This window comes from Canis aureus, chromosome 24, assembly GCF_053574225.1.
Source record: "Canis aureus isolate CA01 chromosome 24, VMU_Caureus_v.1.0, whole genome shotgun sequence".
NCBI classification, from domain to species: domain Eukaryota; kingdom Metazoa; phylum Chordata; class Mammalia; order Carnivora; family Canidae; genus Canis; species Canis aureus.
The window spans coordinates 7,201,365-7,208,833 of record NC_135634.1 but is presented as its reverse complement, the minus strand read 5'-3'; the positions used below and the strand labels follow the sequence as shown (position 1 = coordinate 7,208,833).

At 40.5% G+C, this 7,469-nt stretch overlaps 1 pseudogene; it reads right to left on the bottom strand.

The window, feature by feature from the left end:
- Positions 1-2,511: 2,511 nt before the first annotated feature.
- LOC144296431 (large ribosomal subunit protein eL15 pseudogene) lies at positions 2,512-6,987 on the bottom strand (annotated as a pseudogene).
- Positions 6,988-7,469: the final 482 nt, after the last annotated feature.

Here is a 7,469-nt window from a genome sequence, read left to right as displayed (position 1 = left end):
AATTTTAGTTTATCTGAAATAAGGATGGCTACCCCTGCTTTCTTTTGAGGACCATTAGGATGGTAAATGGTTCTCCAATCTTTTATTTTTAGGCTGTAGGTGTCCTTCTGTCTAAAATGAGTCTCTTGTAGACAGCAAATAGATGGGTCCTGCTTTTTTATCCAGTCTGAAACCCTGTGCCTTTTGATAGGGTCATTAAGCCCGTTCACGTTCAGAGTTACTATTGACAGATACGAGTTTAGTGTCATCATGATATCTATTCAGTCCTTGTTTTTGTGGATTGTTCCACTGAACTTCTTCTTAAAGGGGAATTTTAAGAGTTCCCCTTAAAATTATTTGCAGATCTGGTTTGGAGGTCACATATTCTTTCAGTTCCTGCCTATCTTGGAAGCTCTTTATCTCTCCCATTTTGAATGAGAGCCTTGCTGGATAAAGTATTCTTGGTTGCATGTTCTTCTCATTTAGGACCCTGAATATATCCTGCCAGCCCTTTCTGGCCTGCCAGGTCTCTGTGGAGAGGTCTGCTGTTACCCTAATACTCCTCCCCATAAAAGTCAGGGATTTCTTGTCTCTTGCTGCTTTAAGGATCTTCTCTTCATCTTTGGAATTTGCAAGCTTCACTATTAAATGTCGAGGTGTTGAACATTTTTTATTGATTTTAGGGGGGGAATCTATTTCCTGATCTGAATGCCTGTTTCCCTTCCCAGATTAGGAAAGTTTTCAGCTAGAATTTGTTCAAATACATATTCTGGCCCTCTGTCCCTTTCTGCGCCCTTGGGAACACCAATTAAACGTAGGTTTTTCTTCCTCAGGCTGTCGTTTATTTCCCTTAATCTATCTTCATGGTCTTTTAATTGTGTCTCTTTTTTCCTCAGTTTCCCTCTTTGCCATCAACTTGTCTTCTATGTCACTCACTCGTTCTTCCACCTCGTTAACCCTTGTCCTTAGGACTTCTGGTTTGGATTGCATCTCATTCAATTGATTTTTAATTTCTGCCTGATTGGATCTAAATTCTGCAGTCATGAAGTCTCTTGAGTCCTTTATGCTTTTTTCTAGAGCCACCAGTAGCTGTATGATAGTGCTTCTGAATTGGCTTTCTGACATTGAATTGTAATCCAGATTTTGTAATTGTATGGGAGAGAGGACTGTTTGTTATTCTTTCTTTTGAGGTGAGGTTTTCCTTCTAGTCATTTTGCTCAGTGCAGAATGGCCAAAAACAAGTTGTATTGGGAAAAGGAGAAAAAGAGAAAGAAGGAAAGAAAAGAGAAAAAGAAAAAAGGAAGAAAAAAAGAAAAAAAGAGAAGAAAAACAGAAAGAGAAAGAAAAAGAATGAAAGGGAAAAAGGGTGGGGGAAGCAAACAGAAATCAAAAAGAAAGAAAGAAAGAAAAAAAAAACCACGGGGGAGTATCTTCTGATTCTGTATAATTTAAGTCCCTTGACTTCCCCTGGAACTTGTCCGTCTAGCGGGTGTTCTGGGGGAGGGGCCTGTTGTGCTGATTTTCAGGTGTGAGCACTTGGGGGAGCTGCTGTGCCCCTGCCTGGTGCAGGGCTCAGTGGGGGTTGTTTACCCGTGAGGCCCCAGGAGGAACAGCCCCAGTGGCGGGGCCAGCTCTGGAGCCCTGGAGTCAGCCCCCGCAGTAGCTCCGGAGCTCTCTGTCTGCAGGGCCTGGAGGCTCCGGGGCGGGGCCGCTGATCTGCTCAGCTGGGGCAGGAGCGTCCTCGCTGTCCTGGGCCCTCCCGGCCTCTGCCTGTCCCGGGGGAGGCCGGATCCTGGGCTGTGTCCCGGCGCCCTGTGCTCCGGGGCCTGCGCTGGTGGATTCGTGCTCCGGCCCCGCAGCCCCCTCCGCCGAGCCACCCCCGAGCACCCCCGAGCTGCTCCCGCCCCGCAGCCCCCTCCGCGGAGCCGCCCCCGAGCCCCCCGAGCTGCTCCGGGTCCCGCCGTGCGCGCTGCAGCCCTTAGGGAGCTCGGCGCACTCTCCCGGGGCGCAGGTGTCTGTCAGTGTCCCCGGGAGCCCGAGGCCATCCCCGCCCTCCTGGGTCCTGCTCCACCTCCCCGCGAGCCCCTTTCCGCCCGGGAAGGTCGGTGCAGCTCCTGCTCCTCCGGGACGGGGCTCTCCTGTCCTGGGGACACTCGCCCCGGCCTCAGCCCGGCTCCTCGCAGGCCCCTCCCCCTTGGAGGCCTTTGTTTCTTTATTTCTTTTTCCCCGTCTTCCTACCTTGATAGAAGCGCGAACTCTTCTCACTGTAGCATTCCAGGTGTTCTCTCTTTATTTCTCAGGCCGAATTCATAGATTTTCAGGATAATTTGAAGATTTTCTAAGTAATTTGGTGGAGACAGGTGATTTGGGGACCCTCCTCTTCCGCCGTCTTTCCCCTCCTCCTACATGAATCTTTTATTGGGAGGAAAAATGTTTCCACTGCCAACTTAATTCCAGTGATAAGGGTGTGGATCGATTGCAAATTAACTGAAAGTAGATTAACAGGAGAAAAATTTATTTTCTGTGGGTAAGTATTCAGACGAAAAGTTTCCCCAAACAGCTAGCGATAGGGGTCGGTATGCCATCTCCACAGTGGAAAGGGAGCCAGGAGAAGGGGCGTCTGTGGAAAAACAAATGGGTTTAGGAAAGGTCAATGGGCTTTCAGGAGAACAAATAGAAGATATGGCAGTTTTTGATAATATTTGTTTCTGTAGTCTCTCTATCCCAATGTCAGTGGTCATCTCACCCTGGGATAGAGAGAAGTGAAGCTTCTCCTTGGGAGAAGGGAGGCATGGCCAACTCGCAGAGGATTCTGCCTTCAGTCAGGTAACACTAGCTCAAACAAAGCTTCTTTCTGCATTTACTGTATCTCAAATAGCTTTGGTTTAAAATAATCTTCATGCAGCTCTGGGATCTGAGTGGGTTGCCACACTTTATTTTAATGAAGCTCAGTGAAGAAACTCAATGTCTCACTTGGATTCATAGGTGTGAGATCAAGATAACACAGACAGAGATAGAACCCAGGAGCAGAGGAGGCCATGGGAATGTGGACCTTCCAGGACTTCTTGGAAACCTCAGTACAATTTGAACTTCCTTAGGGGATGGAATTGAAAACTTAACCAATCTTATCTAGATAGGAAAGTGCATAAAGTACAAAGAGAGAGCCTTTTCTATTTACTGACATTAAGATCTCTGCCTTCGACTTATCTACCACAAGTACATCTTATTTAAATACTTAGGTGTAATAATTGCTATAGGGATGAGAGAAGTGTAAGAAATGAGCATTTATAGGGTGCCTAGGTGGCTCAGGTCTTGATCCCAGGGTCCTGGGGATCAAGCCTTGTGTCCATAGGTTCCCTGCTCAGCGGGAAGCCTGTTTTTCCCCTCTCTCTCCTGCTTGCTCTGCTTGTGTGCTTTCATTCTTGTGTGCACTCTCTCAAATAAATAAATATAGTCTTTAAAACAGAAAAAAAAGGGGGGGGCATTTATAAAATAAGATAAGGAATGGCTGTCTTGACTCAAGGCCTGGCTCAGCCACTTATATATTAAATTAATTCACCTCTCTGAACCCCAATTTTATCATCTATATAAAATAAGCAATATAATTCTTACCTTTGAGAGTTTACTAGGTCTTAGACATCTTACACACATTATTTTTATTTGTCCATTTAGTAATATGTTATGATGGAGGTTTCATGACTCTTGTTAACATTTAACAAACACAACTTAAGAGGTTAAGACACTTATTTAACATCAAACAGATAGTAAGCAACAGAGGTGAAATTAGAATCCAATTCTGTCTGATTACAAATTCTATCTTATGGCTTGTGCCACCTTAATATAAGATTGTTATAAGGATTAAATTGAATCAAATGATGAAATATAAATTGGCCAGCATAATTCCTGACCTGTAGAAGGCACTCAGCACATGGGAACAACTTCATAATTGTTTAATCATGAAGAATAAAATAATCGTTATAAGATTCTTTTTATTCTAATGCTCTCTGGCTGTGATCTGTGACCTTTTGGAGATTAATTTTTTTTTCTTTTTTGACTGCCTTAAATTGTTTATTAGGTAAGAATTTTACAAACATTACTTAATATTACCAGTAATGGTGGCCCTGGAGAATATTGTGTTTTCTCCATGCCAGGAGGCAAGAACCACTGATAGTGTGGTGGAATTTGTGACACTCTCCAAAGCCATGGCTCTTGTACCTGCAGATGCCAGCTGTCGGGTCTCCTTGTGGTTGTAGACTGGTTTGGTCACCCACTGGGTGCCAGGGTTTCTTCTGACAGCTGGCAGAATGGATTAAGGAGGATAACTTTAAAGAATTTGTATCTTCACCAACCCTGTAAGTATTCAAGACCCTCAGAGCCCCCATGATAGTGTTCAGCTCTCTCCTCTGCAACAGACTGAAGGCTTCTGACAAACTTTAGCTAGTTAACACCTATGGTGGACAGGCTTGCCATAGGTAGCACCCTTAGGCACTAGGCATTTGTGGTCACCATGTCGCACACGAATTTGATATATGACATAACCTTGTACCCTAGTCTGTGCAGTTTTTCGGGAGGTTGGGTGGGGTGGGGAGGCCCTGTAGAACTCAGAGCTAGCAGTACTACACCAGTGGTTCACTCTGAGAACAAAGCACATTACATAGGACTGCTTTTTTCTCCACTGCTCCTGGATGTACTTGTAAGCACCCATATTGGCTTACCTTGTAGCTGATGGCTGTCAGTGGATGGAAATGAAAGAGCCTATCTCCCCAAATCCTTTTTGGGCTCCTACAAGATTAAATCCTATGGCATAAATTATACACACACACACACACACACACACACTGAATTAAATAAAGATGCATACCTTATATAATGAGCAAATGAGTAGTACTACATTGTCAAAAGGAATTCAGAAAATCAGAGAAGGGAAAATTGATTGAGGTAGGAGCCTCCTTCCTGAAGGAGGTAGAACCTGAGCTGGAGAGAATTTGCATGGTGCTTAAATAGTTAATAGACTTTCCCTAGGAACCTCATTTACAATAGAGATTAGTTTGAGCTTTTGGGTGAATATGACTCATTTAAATGCTCAAAACCATGAATCACTCAGAGTAGCATTATGGGTAATTTTAATGAAACATCTTTAAGGTCTCTATTTCTTTGTTAACTGCTACTATTGAATTTAAACAAAAGTCCCATTTCATTCCAAATTTAAATCCAAAAGAGATTTGATCTTTTCTTCCTGCCATTTTGCAACCAATGTAATTTCTAACAAGTGCCTAGAATTAAGATGTGAGTCAGATCTGAAAACTGCATTTGAAACTGAATGGAATACCAAAGCAGAATGGGGATGAAAGGCAGATTTTAGAGTGACAGATCCAGTTAAAACCACTTGAACTGGCCCTCATCAATTCCTGACACCTTCTACCTTTCAGTGACTTACAGGACCACTGATGTTCCACTATTTGGAATGCTGGGAAATTAGAAAAAGTAATTTGAAAAAATAAAAACATTATAGATAGCTCACACACAAAGATCTGTATATAAATGTTAATATCAGGTTTATTCATAAAACCCCAAACTGGAAACCACACAAATGTTTATCCACTGGAAAATAATATACAAATTGTGGTACATCCATACAATACCACACAGTAATAAAAAAGGAACAAAGTTGATGCATGCAGTAACAAGACTGAGACCCTAAAGTGCAATGTTAAGTGGAAGAAGCCAGGCACAGAAGGCCACTGCCTACTGTGCTTCTATTTATATATCATAGTCTAGAAGAAGGAAAACTATAAAGACAGAAATCAGTTCAGTTGTTACCAGGGACCAGGAATGGAAGGAAGAATGGGTGGGAAAGAATATGGTGGAAGGAGCCAAAGAGGCATACATTGAACTTTTTAATAATAATATTTTTATCATAGAAGATACATATAAAATTTACTATCTTAACCATTTTAAGTAAGTGTACAATCCAGTGGTATTAAGTATTTCCGAATTGTTATAATAATCACCACCATCTGTCTCTAGAACTCTTTTTATCTTGCAAAACTGAAACTCTGTTCATCCATTAAATAACAATACCCACTCCTCCCTCTTTAAGCCCTTTGGTACCACCATTCTATTTTCTATCTCTATAATTTTGGCTACTCTACACACTTCATATAAGTGAAATCATATAGTACTTGTCTTTTTGTGACTGGCTTATTTCACTTCCATAATATCGTCAATGTTTGTTTATGTTATAGCATATGTAAAAAAAAATTTTAAAAGACTGTATAATATTCCATTACTTGTTCATTCATTCACTGATAGACATTTGGGCAATTTCTATGATTTAAATAGTGTAAATGATGCTTGTTTTGTGAGCTAACAGATGATCTATCCTGGAGAAAATTTCATAACCTCTTGAGAAGAATGTGTATCTACTGGCTGCTGTAACATAGAATGTTTCATACATTCTGTTAGGATCATTTGGTCTAAAGTATAGTTCAAGTCCAATATTACCTTATTGATTTTCTGTCTGTATGATCTATCCATTGTTGAAATTGGGGTACTTCAGTCCTCTACTATTATGATAGTAGTTGTCTTTCCTCCCTTTTTAATCTGTTAGTATTTGTTTAATATACTTAGGAACTCTAAAGTTGGGTGCATATATTTTATTATTATTATGCCCTCTTGATAAATTGATCCTTTTATCATTACATATGTGGTAATGTATGTCAGTTATATATATATAAATTCTTTATCTCATATTACAACTTTTCTAGTAAATTCTTTTTTTTTTGTCTGATGTGGATTATAGTTACCCCAGTTCTCTTTTGGTTTGCACTTGCATGGAATATCTTTTTGTATCCCTTCATGTTGAGCATATGTGTGTCCTTAGAACTGAAGTGAGTCTCCTGTAGTCTGTATATAGTTGAGCCTTATTATTTTATTCATTTAGCCACTTCATGCCTTTTGATTGGAGAATAAATAAAAATATATTTATATTTAGAGTAATTATTAATAGTTAAGGATTTACTAATGTCATCTTATTAATTATTTTCTAGCTTTTTGTAGTTCCCTTCTTCCTTCCTTCCTCTCTTGCTGTCCTCCTTTGTGAGTTGATGGCTTCTCATAGCAATGTTTTTGATTTCCTTCTTTTTATCTTTTATGCATCTACTGTGGATTTTTGCATTGGGCTTACCCTATTAGCTTACACAAAACATCTTAAAGATATGTCTATTTTCTCCTGATAGTAACTTCAATCTCATATAAAAACTTAAGCATTTTACTCCTGTCTTTTCATATTTTTGATGTCACAACTTACTTCTTGTATATTGTGTATTCATTAACAAAGGATTGCAACTATTGCAACTATAGTTATGTTTAATAACTATAACTCTTGTACTTTAGCATATTACTAGAATTAAGTGGTTAATACATGACCATAGTACAGAAATGGAGTATACTGAATTTAACTATATATTTGCCTTTATCAGTGCCCTGTA